Source organism: Equus asinus, chromosome 25 (genome assembly GCF_041296235.1).
Source record: "Equus asinus isolate D_3611 breed Donkey chromosome 25, EquAss-T2T_v2, whole genome shotgun sequence".
Lineage (NCBI taxonomy): Eukaryota > Metazoa > Chordata > Mammalia > Perissodactyla > Equidae > Equus > Equus asinus.
Window position 1 is genome coordinate 49,499,218 of NC_091814.1, and position 18,610 is coordinate 49,517,827.

Genomic DNA, 18,610 nt, shown 5'->3' on the forward strand with positions numbered 1-18,610 from the left:
CTTGAATTGTACAAAGATTAAGCTTGTTAATATACTTTAAAATGAATAATAACTACTTATATTAAGTACAATAGATATTTACAAAGTAATTTACAGTGCTAAGCAATATGCATCAACACTTTGGGCTCTAAACCACTTTGTAGGGGCAAAGGGCTAATCCAAGGAACGTGTCACCTTCTGGCTCAGCAAGTTTTAATTACACTTATATTGAGGAAAATGGAGACACTGGCTCACAGGTTACCCACTCTGTATTTGGGGGTACCATTTTCCTGGTGACTCCCCTCTTGAGATTGACATTGTGATGATTAATTTATGGAGAATGGAGAAAAGAAACCAATTTCAAGTGGATGGTTCATCTGGAACCCTGTCATTTTATGATCTCTTGGAATAGTCCAGCATCCTCCTGGACCCTCTCCACGTATCTCACCTCACCTCCTTTCAGTCCACACTGTGTTTCATTAGAAATATAATCCTCTCCATACTACTGTGAACTCAAGTCGAAAACTCTGGAGGAATTCTTTGTTCCTTGGCTTCAAAACTTTTTCAGACCAGCTTCAAAACTTCCTACAATTTAATTCTGCTAACGTATTCTCTCTCCCCGTCGTCACACACCGAGAAAATCTTATCATATTCAGTTTTCATAATTTCCAGTTGTGAATAGACTCTATCAAAGCAAAACTTGCTGTTCCTTGAACACACTCTTCTCTCTTTGGCCGTGACTCCCCATATTCCAGTCTTCAGATGTGCAATGCCACTTCAGTCTAGTCTTTTCACCTCACTCATGACGACATTTCAGGATAACTTAATTAATAATGCTTGGCTTGAACTACTCCTCTTATTTCTCCCTCTGTGTGTGTGTGTGTAAAACTTGGATACTATTAATTTTCATAATTTGGAGTTTTAGTGACTCTCCTTACAAGCCTTTCATGGATGCTTTTCTGGTTCACTCTTAATATTAACCTGGAATCTCTTTTGGATGGCTTCTTAAACATTTAACAAAATAAAATAATAGATGTAAAATTTAATTGTAGAGTATAAAGTGCTATATAATTATTCAGTACCATTTTTTATATCCTCACAGAACATACAGTTACAATTGAATATATGTTGACTGAAATATAAGACTGAGGGAAAAAATCAGCAAGCAGCAAGCTCAAGGATATTAATAAGCAATACCAAAATCCACTCCCTCATTCACTCACACATGCATTCTTTTTTTTTGAGGAAGATTAGCCCTGAGCTAACATCTGCTGCCAATCCTCCTTTCTTTTTTTGCTGAGGCAGACTGACCCTGAGCTAACATCTGTGCTCATCTTTCTCTACTTTATATGTGGGACACCTGCCACAGCGTGGCTTGACAAGTGGTGTGTAGGTCTGCACTCAGCATCTGAACCGGGGAACCCCAGGCTGCCGAAGTGGAACGTGCAAACCCAACCGCTGTGCCACCGGGCTAGCCCCACTTACTCACTCATTCATTCTTGAATAACTACTATATGCCAGGTGCTGTTCTGGGCACTGAAGATATAGCAGTGAAAAAATGAGATTAGATTCTTACCTTCACAGAATTTATACTCAAATGCGGAAAACAGAAAACAAAAAATGAATAAAAATATCAAAAAGCAATAAGTGTGATGAACAAAATGGAGCAGGAGAAGGGGACAGAACGATGGAAGTGCCTCTTTAGAAGGAGATCAAGACTGATGACACTTGACAACAGCAATTTAAATGGATCAAGGTCATGAGTTTGCTAATGGTTTTGTGTGAATTATTTATTTTTATTATTATTTTTTGGGGGAAATTATTCGAGTGCAAATACCCACACACTCTACTGTGCATATGCAGAGATGTAAAAGACCCTGCCTTGGGTATTATACTAGTCTACGGTCCAAAGTTACTCAATGAAATACCTTCTAAGCTTTTGTATTTCAAATGAACACGCTTCTACCATAAACATCAGTGTATTAAAAGGAATTTTAAAAGCCCGAAATAATTTTTCAGTCCAACATAAAACTATTATCCTCAAGCTTTCTCACGAAGGAATTGCACCCTCCCAAGGTAATGAAGCATCAATCCTTTCCTCAACACTCACACTCATTCATTTCCTACACTGAGAGGAGAAAAATGACATATGGTCTGGCAGGATTATGTTTATAAAAGCAGATTGCAATGAAAAATAGCAAAGCAAATTTCAGCAACAAGTCCCCAGGTTACGCATGGGGAGACTGATCTTATAGCCTAGGGAAAGTCACAGTGATAATAGAAAGAACATTTTAACCTCCAAATTAAATCAATCACTATGGTCTGCTGGGGTTCTTCTCTAGACAGCATGTGCTGGGTTTGATATGGGAACACAGCAGAACATTAAAGGCGGTGAAGTCAACAGTGCAGTGTGACACAGGCTGAGTTTGTACGCTTATGCAATAAGTCACACGCTGATGCTCCTAATTTTTAACTGAAGGCAGGATAAAGCAGAAGTGTTTATGAGGAAAAGAGTTAATGAATCACAGAAACTTGCCTTCTCCACCACGGCATGTCAAAGAACAAGTAGTGAATGTCTTGCTGAAGGCAACCATATTTATTACCTATTATGAGACACTAATGGCAGCATGTACCCCTGAGAAGCAGCTATACATTGTGAATTGTGATAAAAATTTAGGGGATATTGACTCTGGCAAAGAAAAGAGCCATTTATGCCTCTAAGGATGATAGACTGTAGAGCACTTGGCCATTTTAATTCTATTGTACTGTGAACAGAATACAAAAGTAGTTATACTGGGGCTGGCCCCGTGGCCAAGTGGTTAAGTTCATGTGCTCCACTGCAGGCGGCCCAGTGTTTCGTTGGTTCGAATCCTGGGCGCTGACATGGCACTGCTCATCAAGCCACACTGAGGCGGCGTCCCACATGCCACAGCTAGAAGGACCCACAACGAAGAATATACAACTATGTACCGGGGGACTTTGGGGAGAAAAAGGAAAAAAATAAAATCTTTAAAAAAAAAAAGTAGTTATACTGTTTTTGGGTCAAAACTAGGATCTACCATAACAGTATTCTGTGTGTGAGAGAGAAGCAGGAAACATATCAGAAAAGGCAAAGAGGGCTTCCTTGCAATCAGTCTCTGAGCTCACAGATGCTTTCCTTCAGGAACAGGCTAATTTTTGATGCAGCCATAATTTTATATAAATTGTTTGAGAAGTATCTGTACCACCTCTCGGGGCTAATGTAATCTATTAAAGTCTATAATTGACAGAACTGCAGTAGGGTATGCTTTCCTTTCAAAGAAATGATCTTGCCTTTTGTCTCATTTTTAGTTCTCACATCCTTTATTATAATTTACATCAGTTTACCTAATATGAAAGTGAGAATCCCCATTTCTGATTCTGGAAATACTCTGACCCTCCAGTTCATAAGAAGAATCCCAGAGGCAAGTTGAAAGTTTCAATTATAAACAGTGGTATCACATTTGACACTGGAAAATTATAATTAACATGAATCTCACTCATCAAGGACAGTTGAGGAATGCGCAGTCATATTAAGCAATTTAATTTATATATAAATTAGAATGTGTGTAGGTGTGTGTGTGTAATTTCTGTGTTACAAGATTTCACAGAATTACAACCTAATTTACACACACATCTTGCCAAACATAAGAAACTCTAAAGCTTAATAAAGCACTTCAGACTTCACCCTATTTAGGGAATATTAGCAAAATAAGTACTCATAAAAACTGTAGGGAAATAGTTGTGCATAAAACAGGTTCTTCGTAGTTAATGTTGGGATGTGCCACAGAGGTTATCTGAGCCAAATTCCCCCATAAGGCAGGACTCTCCTCTGCGACATCACAACAGGTAGGATGGACCATTCATCCCTTTTCTCCTGGGACCATCTGGGTTTATTCCAGGTATTATTCCAGCATAATTATTAATAGTGCCCCCTTTTACTCTCCAAAGTGATGATAAATTATGATCATCCTGTCAGTAAGTTGCTATTTAGCTTCCGCTCAAAGTGCTCTGGCCACAGGGGAGGCTTGCTAACTCACAAGCAGCCCATCCTATTTTTAAAAACCTATGATAAAGATACAAAATATATAATACATGTAATACATAAAAAAGTAAAAAATATTAAAAACCTCTTTCTGATGATGAGCTGATATCCTTTCCTGAGTCACTTTTACCCATTACTAACATGATGCTCTGGGAAGATAACACAGAATGTGAATCCTTCAACTCTGCAAGACAACGTTCAATGCTTTCCTTAAACATAATTGGTTAACCACAAATGCCAGGTTAAATATGAAATGGCTCAGTAAGGAAATACTCTCTAAGGAGAAGTTTGTTGGAAAATAAAAGTCATCTTACATTAATAGGTGATTTTTAAGGAACTATATTACAGGTGTTCTCATGGGAGCAAGGCTGACAGTTTCCTTTCTCAGGTCTCTGGCTTAGTGCTCTATCTGCATTTCCATGGGCTGGAAACCAGTAATTTGTTTTCGGAGTTTTACACCAGTCAAGTCATGTGGAAGAAAAAAAATCACTCTGTGGAGAGAAGACAGCAGGGCAAAGTGGTTCTAAAAAGAACAGGGAGGTTAAAATATCAATCAGTGTATCTTTCTCAGTAATTCAGGCATAAGAAGCAGCCACATGGACGGGGTAGGGATGCAGAGCTGCGGCAAAATTCACGTATTTTTCAGGGAGCAGAAGAAAATTAGATTCCGTTGCAAATAATTAATACTAAAATAATGTTATTGTCAAATGATGTGGTATGGAGTCTGCACATTCTTGTTCAATAAATACTTATTCAGATGATAGTTTCTTTGTTAAAATAGAGATGTAGTTAATTGCCATGCATTTGATCTATCCAATAATTTGACATCATTTTGTGTTTTATAGGAAAAGCCAAAATCAGCATCCGGACCATGGCACTGAGCTGAGGTGCAAATGATGGATACTTCGAATGACTTTACCTGTTGAGCTCACACTACTGTAACTAGCTCCACTGTGCGTCTAGCAACAGCGACGCAATGATAGGCTACAGCTGTCTAGGCATAGTTACCCTCTCAGGGAGTGTGTTAGGCAAATTCAACTCTATCTTTGTGATGGTCGCCATCAGAGCAGTATGTGAGTTCTGAGAACCGCTTGTTACCAGTCTACAAATACATAGGTAGAGAAACTGAGAAGAAGCAGTTGGAAGCTTTCGTAGCAATCTGACACTGCATGACATCCAAACCATGATCCACGGACGAGTCTTACTGAATAGGGTTCAGACCAGTGTGGGTGTTGTTGAGCTCATAAGGTGAGTCATATGCAGTGCAAGTTGCATATCGCCCTGTATTGGTCTGCAAGAGACTGGTAATTTTTTCTAAAAAGTTCATGACCAAAGAAAGTTTGAAAAGCAGTGCTTCAGGAGTAAATTCTTAAATTCCTGAGTCTTTTGATTCAAGATGAAGGATATCAACCAAATAACCCTTTCCATATATAGCATGTAGTAAAAACTCATCTAAGAGTAGCTCATTATTTCCTGTCTTCCAACACTTCTTAAGCCTATCACAGTGGAGGGGAAGTAAGCAGGGGAATTTGTGATATCTTTCCCCTGGATTACCCAAGGGATTCTCTCATTTGAGACTGAGGCCCTGCGTCCTTTCCCTTTTTGGACAGAATCAGAGAGCAAGTGAAATGTCTATATTCCTGGTCATAGGGCTACTCTCTTTCATCACATCTGCATTTCCACACATGCTTCTTGGAAATCAACACATTTCCAACATCCTTCTCTCCTTTTCAACCCTAAACTATTTGATGATTTCTCTTGCTGGCACCATCTTCATCAGTATCATCACTGATGAAAGAGCCATGGTAGATAAGGGGAATAAACAAATGCTCTGGAAATTCCATGACTGTTTGGGGTTTTATTTTATGGGGAGAGTGGGAGGAGACTGAATGGCATGGCTTTGGATTCCTACAATAAATGTCTCTATCAACTCAGCCTGAAATGAGTTTGACTTTCCAGATGTGTCCTGTCTTCAGTCTTTGCTTTAAGATAGGACGTAGAAGACAAGTAAAAATCAAAATTGGTAATCAGTGGATTCTTGGTTCTTCAGAACTAAGAAAAGCAATCAAGAGACTTACTTACGCAATAATCATCCCCATTATGGCATGAAAATGAACCTTGAATTGATATCACATCACTAAATCATTACATCATGTATTGCCTAATTCTCAAAGTATTGTCTGTAGACTCCTGGGGTCCCCGAGATTCTTTGGGGATTCTCAAGGTCAAAACTATTTTCATAATAATATTAGTTTGTTTTTTTCACTTTCATTCTGTTACGAATCTACAGAGGAGTTTTCTGGAAGCTACATTGCATGTGATGATATCAGTTGGGTAGTTAATGGAAGGGGAGCTTTGTGCACTCATGTTTTCTAGAATTTTCAAAGGTAGGATGTGCATTTTCAGAGATTAACTCATTTGTTCTTAGTATTTCTACTGTGTCTTAATAGCAATTTTCATTTATACCTGCTATAATCTTTGTAACCTCATTATCATCTAATAAATTGTTATTTTGAAATCCTAAAGTTTACCTCACGCCTATGTGGAGACACACAAACATACATGTATACATTTTTGTCTTGTTTTTCAATACTTTAATTAAAAAAAATCTTCTCTAAGTTTTAAAATTTATTTAGATAAATTGATCTATTCAGTTTATTTAAATTTTATTTATGTAAAATATTTTATATTTTTTATATAAAAATTTTATAAATTTATTTAAATTTTAGATAAAATTTATTTACCATTTATCTAAAATTTATAATTTAGTATTTTTTCCTAAAATAAAAGGAAATGTATTTATATTTTTCTTATGTTTAAAAATAGCTCATTGGCTTAAAAAAAGGAAGATTTGAAGATTCAGTTTTTCAACCTTTAGCTGCAACAGCTACATCTAAAGATGCTGAAAAAGATTAAAACTGACATGTCAGAAAGTACTCTGACTCCTAGAAGGAAGTCAATCTAATGCAAAGGAATCCAATGCAAAGAAACAGGACAAAGCTATAAATACAAAACAAAAATGAGATGAAAGCTATTCCTTTCCCTTGGCTTTACAGATGTTTATAATTTAACTTACTGTCTTATGCAACTGAACATTTTTGAATGGCCTTATAATGCCAGTTGAGTTATTACTTTCCAGTGATAGAGTAACTTGTCTAATTAAAGATTTAGTTGCTGACAAGAAGCATGAGTTAAAAATCTTATTTGCAGAATTAAGCTTTTGCCTTAAAATGGACGAAGGTAAAGAGTGACTACACTTGTTTTGATTCTATTTGTCCAGTCCCAGTATCAACTCGTCCTCAAAGAACTTCATTCATACGAATGCTTCTGAACAAACACAAGTGTTGCTGAAATAGTCAACGTGTAGAATAATTTTTTTGAATTTCATGGTTTATCTTGCAACAAATGTGTTAACACTTGCACTGATGGTGCAAAAAGCAAGGGTTGGGCGCCTTAGCAGCCATCAAGACAATGTCATAAAGCCGACGTTTGTTGCCAGGCACATACAGTTTTTAAAATGGCCAGTTTCACTTAAAGATATCCTGATGAAGCAGTCAAAATATTAATTGCATTAAATCTAGACCCTGAGTACACGTTTTTAATATTCTATGTCACAAGATGGGAAGCACATGTAGGCGCTTCTGCAGCACCCTGAAGTGGTGTCTCGAGCAAAGGCACGTGTTCAATTGAACTGGAAGCACAAGTACCTGCTTTTTTTTCACAGGATGCCATTTTTATTTGCAAGTCTGACTGACGGTCAATCCATGGTTTTGAAAACCTGAGTTTTTGGCAGAAATCTTCTCAAAAATGAACAAAATGAGCCTGTCACTTAAAGGAAGACAACTGGCAGTACTTGTGACCAATGATAAAATTCAGCCTTAGAATTTTGGAAAACTGTTATCTCCCACCATGGGCTTGACAGCTTCTCCCTTTCTGATGAAATTGGTGATGATATTAACAAGTGTAATTTTTAAATACTGCATAATGAAATGTAAACATTTGAGAAGATCTGTATAAATTAGTGAACCAGTATTTCCCAAATGACAAATGTATGATGTTACAAAATCATAAGTACACAATCCATTTACAGTGCACGATGGATCAATGGATTAATGTAATAGAATATGAAAAGTTCATTGGTATGATTTCAGATTCCATATTGCAACTAAACTTTCAGAAACTATCACTTGTCGAGCTTTGGTGAGGTATCAAAGAAGAAAATCTGCAATTATCTGAAAAGGCTATTAAAATACTCTTCCCTTTCTAACTACATATCTGCGTGAGGCCAGATTTTCTTCATATACTTCAACCAAAACAACATATTGCAACAGATTGAAAGCAGAAGCAAATATGAAAACCCAGCTGTCTTCCATTAAGCCACACATTAAAGAGATTTGCAAAATTGTAAAAAAAAATAATGCCACTCTTCCCACTGATGTTTTAAGATATATTTTTCCATAAAAACACACAATTTCTGTTAACATGAAATGGATTTATTACATATTATTTTACATGATTTAATAAATGAACACAAAAATTTCTCATTTTTAATTTCTGACAATGGATATAATTGGAGGTGTGCTAATAAACCTTTAACAACTAGCTTTCCATTAAAAAAAAGCCACGGTTTGTAGCATTTGCCAATTTCTGTGGTATAAATATACTCTATAGTCAATTTTAAGCAACAACGTGAAGTCAACTGGTTCACAGAATTCCTGATATAATCCACACAATCCGCATAAACAAAGGCTCTTTGAAGTCTGCAACAATTTTTAAGAGTGAAAAGGGGTCCTCAAACCACAAAGTTTGAGAGCCATTGGCATGGATCTAATGTGGCCAATTTACTTTAAAATTCACAACGTAATCATCAAAACACAGAAATATTTTAACTACCTTAATGCACTGATAGAGTAACCCAAGTCACGCAAGCCACTATCTATTTTCCAAAGTCAAATCATTCTATAATATTAAAATGAGTTGGGGCTAACATCTAATAGTATAATGTCCGTCTCTCATGCTCTGGTCTGTGAGAGATTTATAGGCATGGAGCGAGGTATGGATTTAACAATCTCACTGACAGCAAAGGCAGATGCTCTGTTTGAAGAGTCAAAACCACTGTCCACAATTGCAGTGTTTGAAACTATTCCTTTATACGATAGTACTTTCCTCAGATTCTAAGAAATAAACATACACAGTTTCAAAATTAGAAAAAGAAAAGAAAAGGAAAAAACTCATTCCAGTTAGGCTCTGCAAATATTTTCTTTATGAAACCATGCATCTGCTCAGAGTTAGCTGCAGAGGGTGACTAACATTTTCTACCAAGGCTTGTGCCGTGTCAGTTCCCTTTACTAAGGCTGTGTGTGTTAATTAAAATTAATTACATGTTCCAGTAAATAGTTTCCCTTTGAGTGCAGCAAATTGAAGCAGAATAATATAATTTATATGCAAGGTATATAATTAAAACTTTCACAATATTTTCTCTCAGCAGGTATAGTCACTAAGGACATTCTTTATGGGTAAGTTGGTTCCACAGTAAATCAAGTGAGGAAAAATAAAAATATATTACACATGCACTGATAGGTCACAAAAGGATTCCTGATTTGTAAATTGATATCATAAAAGCCAGACTTATAATTAATATTCTTGAGTACGTGATTTGAGGGAGCTCAGTGATCTTTGTATAGTTTTATGTATCCATGTGTTACTTTGATTTAAAGGCATTTTTGTTTATTTTCCCCCCAAACTCAAGAACTCCTCGGCAAGGTGTTCCAGCTTTAGTAATAAATCAGGACAGTATATGGTAACCCTGGTAATAATGGAAAACAGTGTGTCTGCCAGAGAGGGCCATGGATACACTGTTCAACATAACTAGATCTAAGCAGCAATAGATTTGAACAATAACCCTCTTTGGACTTTTTCTGTTTATTTTCCTATTTGATGTAAGTTTCTCCTCCAACATACAGACTGTTTTACAGTATTCGATAGGTCATCTCTAAAGACCTGATTATTCCAACAGGTAGTAAAATATACCCTTAGTTTTCTTTGTTTGTGTTCTTGGGAGGCCTCGAAGACTGCCAAAGAAATTTAGGTGTTGAGAAATTTCCTTCAGCCTAGACCCAGCTAGGGAAATTTTCACACCTCTGCTTATTCATGTCTTAAGAGCTCTTCCCCGCAGGTTGCTCTCTGAAATAGCTGCACGCCTGCCTGTCTCCCCGCCGGCCTCAGCGCGGGGGCAGGCCGTCACCAAAGCCCACCAAGCTGGACGGGGACGCTGCAGCACACAACTGCCCCCTCTCCATCCTCGCTATCAATAGTGAACTCATCCTTTAGGATCAAAGCCTGAGGCAACCCAGTTAATATCTTTAATCCAGTCATTGAGAATGACTAGTTTTCAAAAAGAAAATTTATTTTTTTTTAACAAAAACTACCAATATAATCTTGTTTATAAACGGTCACATTTTTAAGGATAGTGGATCATTTGTACTAGTCTCTTTTAATGAGGATCTGTCAGACTTTCTCCTGCAACTCTATCGTCACAGCGTCTCATTTACAGACTGCATCTTGGAACTGTGCATATGTTCTTCTGCAGCATGTCTGCAACTAGCAATTGCTCCGCTATCATTAATGAACACAGCTGGGGCTGTTTTATGGTCCCCAAATGGAGGCACACTTCTGTCCAAGCCAGTATTTGTCTGGAGGGGTTCGTGGGGGAGGGGATTGCCCATCAGCACAGAGTTGTTCCGGGAAGTAGGTGGGGAGAGGGCGGTGTGTTTGTTCTGAAATCCTAGAAGAAAAGTAAACTTGCTGTGAAGGAAATAATTTCTTTGTGTTCTTGAACTTTACACAGCCATGTTGGGCTCATTCATCAAGACAGCCCTTGGACAGAAACCTCCTGAACATGAATGCCTCCAACACTGACCAAAATCCTTGCTGGCGCTACTAATGGCTTGAGACACAGCTCCAGTTTAAATCCTTGGGAAGAAAGGCACTGAATCTAGCTTGCTGAGTTTATCCCAGCAATTCTTTTGTTTGAGATACACAAATGCTCCCAGGGAGCACAATGCCTAATTCCCCTAGAAAAATGGACATGGACTACGTTCAGGTGTTTTAAGCATGAAGAATTTCTCCAAAGCCTTTTAATGACATTTGAAAAAGCTTAAAAGCACCAACTTGCTATCTTTCTCCCTCCGAAAAGGCAGAAACAGTCATCCAAGTAGGGCATCATACTCCTATTTTCATTTCAGAGTTTAATCTGAAAACCAATAAGAGGAGAATTTAAACTGATTGCTTCAAGCCACAGACATTTCATACCCAAGCAATTATGTTGTCTTTCAAGAGAATCTATCTTAGCTGTGAAATCAATTGTCACAGAGTTAGTTCACAGAAATATTACCAAATCATATTTGATTTCTGTCTTAGTGTGGTTGGTGAATCAAATAAATCAAATGGGCAGACAATTTTGGTTCTCCAATCCATCTCTCTCCAGGCTCCCCTTTGAAAACTTCCATCCCTCTCCTCTGGTGTACCTAGGATTTCCTAATGATGCTATTTCACAACCAGAGAGACACTCATAGAGGAAAAAGATGCAGTAGTGAGAATTGGGAAACTATTGTAATATGCAGGATCAGAACCATATGACAACAAATATCTTAGCAGTGAGAGACTGGAACAAAGGAAGACAGCGGACACAAAAACAGAGCTCTCTGATTCAAAGATTTGGATTTAACAGCTTGCAAGATATATCGTGTCCTTTCATGGACTTGCTAAACATGTACTCCTACCCAGCTCCTCAACAGGGAAAGCACAGGGTTTATCCTTCCAGATTTATAGAGGCAAATAAATATTACTGTCATATCATGAACTCACAATCAATAACTCTGCGAAAGTCCTCAAATCTCTGTCTGACCCATGTGAACTCAATAGGTCTAGCAGAAACAAGAAGCACCAAAAACTTACGAGCAGAAAACTAAAATCCTGTCTTCTGGCTCTCTGCCTCCCTAACTTTCAAAAGCTCTCTGTATAACAGAAAACCTGAAATTTGTTAATACTTTGCCAGAGCGAAAGAAGTGAAGATTTAGAAAGCTGAGTGTTGATATCCGCAAAACATTTCTGAATGACAGAAGTAAGATCATGAGAACAAAATCAAGAAAATTTACAATAAAACATCTCTATTTTTTTCTTAAAGGACAAATGTCATGGAATTCTGTTCTATTAAATTCAAACAAAATTCATTTATACAGTTTGCATGTAACAACACTCTCAAGTTCTTCCTTTTTAAATGAAATATGTTTTGCGTGTGTGCTAAAACTATTTCCTCAAAGAGTTTTCAGCTATATTTCCAGCTTCAGCCCGCTTGCACCTGAGGCACTAGGCTTCTAGAGCTTACCTACAGAATGCTTTTTAATGGTAATTGGCATTATTTATATCTTCTACACACAGCAGAGGAGAAAAGTTTAATATCCATCCATTCATTCATTTGCTCATGTTACTGAGCTCCCACAATCCCCAGGCACTGTGTTAAGCCCTGAGGATAAAGCACTGAATAAGATAAACAGGCTCTCTCACACAGAAAGGCGTCTAGCAGTGGAGACAAATACCAACGACATGGTTACATTTTAATTAATTAATTAATTTATCACTTCCTTAAAACTGGGAAGAAGTATAAGGTGTTAAAATGTTGACTTAATACATTCCCTTACTTAAACACATTGTTGAAGTGCTCCTTCAGCAAAACCACTGACACTGACATACCCGTTTACTCATGGCTCCTTAGGACAATGCATCAGACTTCAGTTGGTCTCATATCTAACAGAATTATTTTTGATACATTTTGATAAAGTATGGGGAAAACAAACCTTTACATCACACCTGAAGTTACAGAAAGGGTACAATGAACTGGATAAGTCAACTGAGAATAGTAAAGAACTTTTACTCTAAATTGATTTTTTCCCCTCCACCAGGTACTCAAAATTAGAGGGTATTACAACACCCCTATGTGGAAAGACGACCCACCCACACAACACGGGAAAATGCAGGACAACACAAATTTCATTACTCAGCTTGAATTGGAAGACTGGTTACCAATTGAATCCTCATCTGACAAAGAAAACTCTTCTTGCATCAGAGCATTCAGAAGATAACTCTCACTTAGTATTCTATGAGGCAAGAAGAAATATCTTAAACTTTCTTTGGAAAACAGTGGGGTAAATGAAATGAAATAACTTCTCCAGGTGTCTTATTTTCCAAACACAAGCTTAACTGCATTGTATTCCTTACACAGTATTTCATTTCCTTATATAAAATACTCTGTTTTTACTCTACTGAATTTCCAACAAATATGAGCCTCTGCCATCCCTATTTATGGAAAAGTAATTGCTTCCCTTTTAATATAGATTTGACATTCCACCACTTCCAAGTGAGAATGACCTTTTAGAAAGGCATTGCACACCACCTTTTGCCCAGCATATTTGTTTAATTAAGCACTTTTCCAAACAACTTACACTCCAAGCACAACTTAACATAGAAACATAGCCATAAAGGTATATAAATAAAAACCTGACTCCAATTCCTTTCCAGCTAACAAGTGGAAAAATGTACCACTCAACAATGAGAATAAAGAGCCATTCTTCTCGGAACGCCTAAAGAGTTCACACTGGCTACAGGGCAGCATTATTTGACATTTATTGAGTGTCGGCAATGTGCTGGGGACTAAGTGGAGTAGGGAAACATCCTAGAATCACCTTCTGTAGGAAAAGAGGGGAGGAGGGGAATTGGAACACATGGTAATGTTGATAAACTATATCCTGAATTGAAGCTACAAAGCAGCGTCAGAGAAAGAATGCCTTATTTTAAAAGAAAACAGAGCTGGACAACCCCAAGGGGTGCTCAGAAAATACCATGTGGCTGCCCTACAAACCCCCTGGACAGACACGGATCTCTGCTGGCTACCAGAGCTGACATACCTTGGACCAAATGGGCCTTAGCATGACCTTAAAAACGAAGCCTGCCTGGGGAGAGCAAAGACCAGCACAGTGAAGCCATTATCTAGACATGCTTCTACCAGAGAAAACATGGCATTTCTAACAAAATCAAATGGAACAAAAACCTGGGGGGAACATTCCACTCTTTGGTTTAGACGCTGCTGCAAACAAGTTTAGGAATCTTTTAACTCGGATTTTCAAAATGATTGGGTGACGCAGCGAATGTGAGAACAAAGTATTGCAACATGTCAGTCTGCCCAGATATCTAGGACGCCCTTTCCGAAAGGCTCAGAGGAGGGCTGGGGGATGCGTATTCTCACCTGGAGTTTTTGTAAGCTAAATCAGCCTAGGTGTAAAATTCACTCTCCTCGAGAGCTAAAGTCACTGAAACTAGTAACAATTTCTTCCATTTATAAAAATCCTAGCACTAAAACACAGTTTAGAATGGCTTAAAAATCTGGTCACTAGACTCATAAAGATCATATTAATTCACCAGGACACTGAAGGCTTTTTAAAGAAGGATGTGAAAGGCCTCAATTCCCACACACCTGACGATTGGGGACTACGGGATAACTGTTTTAAACTTTATAGTGAAAAGGTGAAACAGCAACTGAATGAGCTCTTAGGAATAATGCAGTGATACAAGTAGCAATGGCTAATATAGGTCTTCAAAAACTATAGCAAGGGGACCGGTCAGTTCCATGTTGGGCTTTTGCAAATGAGACTAAAAGCATTCCACGGAAATTTGTAAGATATAATCGCAAACTGAAATACCTACACAAGAAGTTAAAAAATCGCTCCACTCCTGCTCTTTTAGGAACAATTCCAATTAAAATCACGTGGAATCCCTGTTCCACAGTGAATATCCAAACTATGGTATCAGAGAGAGCCCTGGATCAGGCGACATCAGACCTGGGTTCCAGTTATAGTTCTGTTACTAACTGCTTTTATGACTATACTCCAGCACTTAAGTACTGGAATGGAATACACTATCATATAATGTGGTTAAAGGTTATTTTATACACTATAACCGATTTGTTTCGTGCGTAATATTCTTCAACTAGACTACCTTTTCTTCCTTTTTTTATCTCATCACTGATTTCTTAAATTTTCTGTCTTGAGTGAAAAATGAATGTTGTATGACACTCACTGATGATTACCAATGTCATGCAAAACAAGATCACATTTGCATTTCATTGAGAGCACCAAGTCCGATATGCAGGGTCGATAATGCAGAAATGCCTAACAAGTACTTTGGAATGAATAATAGAATAAATATTTATTTACTGAGAAAATAAACGAGAGAACAGGAGAATGACAGCTGTTTCTCTCTAATTGGTTTGTAAAACATTCATGTCTGTAAACACAAAGAACCCCAGGTTGGCCTTCCAGATTCATTTTTATCACAATTTTCACTTCTCTGGGAAGTTGGAAACACAGTTTTGTGTTTCTACTATGTAATGGTAATAAAAGCCCGCTTCATTTTGATCAAAGTGGCAGTATGGACAATTTTAAAACTCTTTCTTACAAAACATCTAGAATTGTTGAAAAACATTATTTTAAATGCCTAAGCTCTCTCTGAAATGAAAAAACCCCTTAAGAGCCAAAAAAAAGACCCAAGAGGAAATACATCTTCTGTCACATTTGCCACTGGATTGTATCAGTTTCAGGAGCCAAAAGGCTTGGATTTTAGTGGCCACAAAAGGATAGAAAACATGATCTTGGGATTTATGCGAGAGCCAGGAGTTTCCAAAAACCACATCCTCAGAAAAAGGATGGATTGAAAAAAAAAATCTGTCCACTAACAAAGAAAGACACAGGCAAGTTTGTTTTGGTCTGGTCACAGATGGAGAGGTTATTAGTGAATTGGAAGATAGAACTAAAGAAACGACCCAAAATTAGGCACAAAGAGATATATACAAAATAGAGGGTCAAACATATAAAGAACAGGATGAAATAGTCTAGTGCATGTCTAATAGGAATTCTAGAAGGAGATTCAAGAAAGATCAGAGATAAGACAAAAGTCAAAGAGATAATAATACACAGTTATTCAAAATTTACGAAAACCATGAATCCTCAGATTTAGAAAAAAACAATGAATCCTAAGCAGACAACATAAAGCAAAACACACACATAAACATGTTGTATTGAAACTTCAGAATTCCAAAGACAAAAGAGATCTTAAAATCAACCAGTGAGAAAATACAGATTATCCATAAAAAGGAGCAACAATTAGACTGGCAGCTGACTTCTCAAAAGCAGAGTTAAAGCAAGAATATAGGGGAACAACAACGCCAATGTTATAAGATAAAATAACTATCAATCTATAACATCCAATTGCAGTATCATTCAAAAATGAGGGCAAAGTAAAAACATTTTCAGGAAAACAAACACCAAACTGAGAGTAACAACCAAGTAGCACCCACTGACAGGATTTCTACACGGTGCACTGCAGTGGAGGAGCACAAACCAACAGTAAACAGTGGGACGCAAAAGAAAAAGTGAACAAAGAAATTGGCAATCATGTCAATGAACCTAAACAAGCACTGCCTGTGTGCACCAATTATAATTTTTGATTAAAGTGGTAAAAAAGTAAGGTGGAACTGAAATACTGGATAACAATAATGTGGGAATCAGGAGAGATTTATTGGAGCCAAAGTGTTTTAAGGTCACTTTGGAAAGGGAGTAGAAAGACTCACTTCAAATTTTAAGTCAAAAATATTAAAGGGATGTCTAAAAAAACAAAAATAAAGTATATAACTTCTAAGTCAAGAAAAAAATAAATTAACCTGAATGAGAAGAAGAGAAAGCAGGAAAGGAAGGAGGGAAAATAAGTATAGAAAAAGCAGGGTAAAGAGAAAGACCACAAAAAAAAAAAAAAGAGTAAAATAAAAAAAGAGTAAAAAATTAAAAATGGTAAAGAGAAAGGCAAAAATTAAACTTCAAATTAAATTCAATAAATCAGTAGTAACAATAAAAAACGTAAATGGACTAAACTCACTAGTTAAAAGAAAAAGATCTCACAGATTAAAAAGAAACAAACTCAGCTATGAGTCTTTCACAGACAGGAACATTCACAGTACTGTTAGTATACCTGGGCCCATCAGTCTTGCTTAATTTTTTTCTAGTTATTTCATCTATCACATTTTCAAATTTCCAGACTACCCAGATTTTAGAAGTTCAGAGTTTTCTTATTTTGGTGACTTGCTCTTTTTAAAATCCACAGCTGTATTTCATCTACAAAGATGCTCTACCATTGTCTGTTTTTCACCAGTGAGTGTCATACAACATTCATTTTTCACTGATCTTAAGACAGAAAGTTTAATAAATCAGTGATGAGATAAAATAGGAAGAAAAGGTAGTGTAGTTGAAGGATACTTTGTACCAAGTCCTTTTATAACCTTAACTTTCCAGGTTGACAAAGGACTCAACTGTAGTCAGACCTCCTGTGTGGTAGTCACACTTTGCACTCTGCATCTCAAGAAGAAGGCTGAGCACATCTCCGCAGATTCCTTCAGGACCTCCCAATTCTGCCCTGCTCTGATGTAAACAGTACCAAGACACACTACTGCTCCCTCCAGGAAATCTTTTTATCCTTTATCATTTTCAGCATCTATTAGCTGGCTACTCTCAAATAATACTAATCTATAAAAAAATCCCATCTCAGTGTCTGACAGGGCAGTTGTATTTAATTTTCTTCCCCTTGATTCTTTAAATGACTTGCTCTTGTGGTTATTCTGAGTATTTTTGTATTATGAGTCATTCTGAGCAAGTGCCTGGGAATTTAGGAAGAAGGTTTTGTTTTGCTATTTTGATTTACTGTATGATTGACCCTGAGCCAGTCATTGAACCTAATCAAGGAATTTCATTCATTGCTAAATAAAGATAAAAGGCCTGGGTTAAAATTAGTCTCCGCCACCTAATGACTCAGTCTCTTAATAACTGACTCATAGAAATTAATTAGCTTTTACCTATAACATTTCCATTTGGAAAAGATCTCCTTTATTATCCTTCCCTAGTTGTAGCACTTTCACATCTCTCTGTCTGTCCCCTGTTACCTCTCCATTTGTTTATCTAACTTTACTGCTCAGTTTCAATGAACAACCACAGCCCTCCATGATAATCAGCCCAAAATTACGTTTTGATGCTGTAGGTGAGCAGCGGTAAAAATAGATAAATAAATAAATAAATAAATGAAAGGAAAGAAAAAGAAATACAAGTGGAAGGAAAAGTAGACTTAGACACAGAAGCCATGATTCAGGGTTATGCTCTCCATGTGCTAATTTCGTGATTTTAAAAAAGTCAGTTACCTTCTCTGAGCTGCATTTCTAATTTATAGAATGGTAACCACACATCTCCATCTTCTTCTTCTTCTTCTTCTTCTTCTTCTTCTTTTTTTTGGGGGGGGGGAGGAAGATTGGCCCTGAGCTAACATCTGTGCCAATCTTCCTCTATTTTACATGTGGGATGCTGCCACAGCTTGGCTTGATGAGCAGTGTGTAGGTTGGCACCTGGATCCGAACCCGTGAACCCTGGGCCAGCAAAGCAGAGTATACAAACTTAACTACTGCATCACCAGGCTGGCCCC

At 37.3% G+C, this 18,610-nt stretch overlaps 1 protein-coding gene across 13 annotated transcripts in view; it reads right to left on the reverse strand.

Annotated features, from left to right (window-relative positions):
- The window catches only part of DNM3 (dynamin 3), a 510,735-nt gene that overhangs the window by 132,045 nt on the left and 360,080 nt on the right, over positions 1-18,610 (reverse strand). The window lies entirely within an intron of this gene.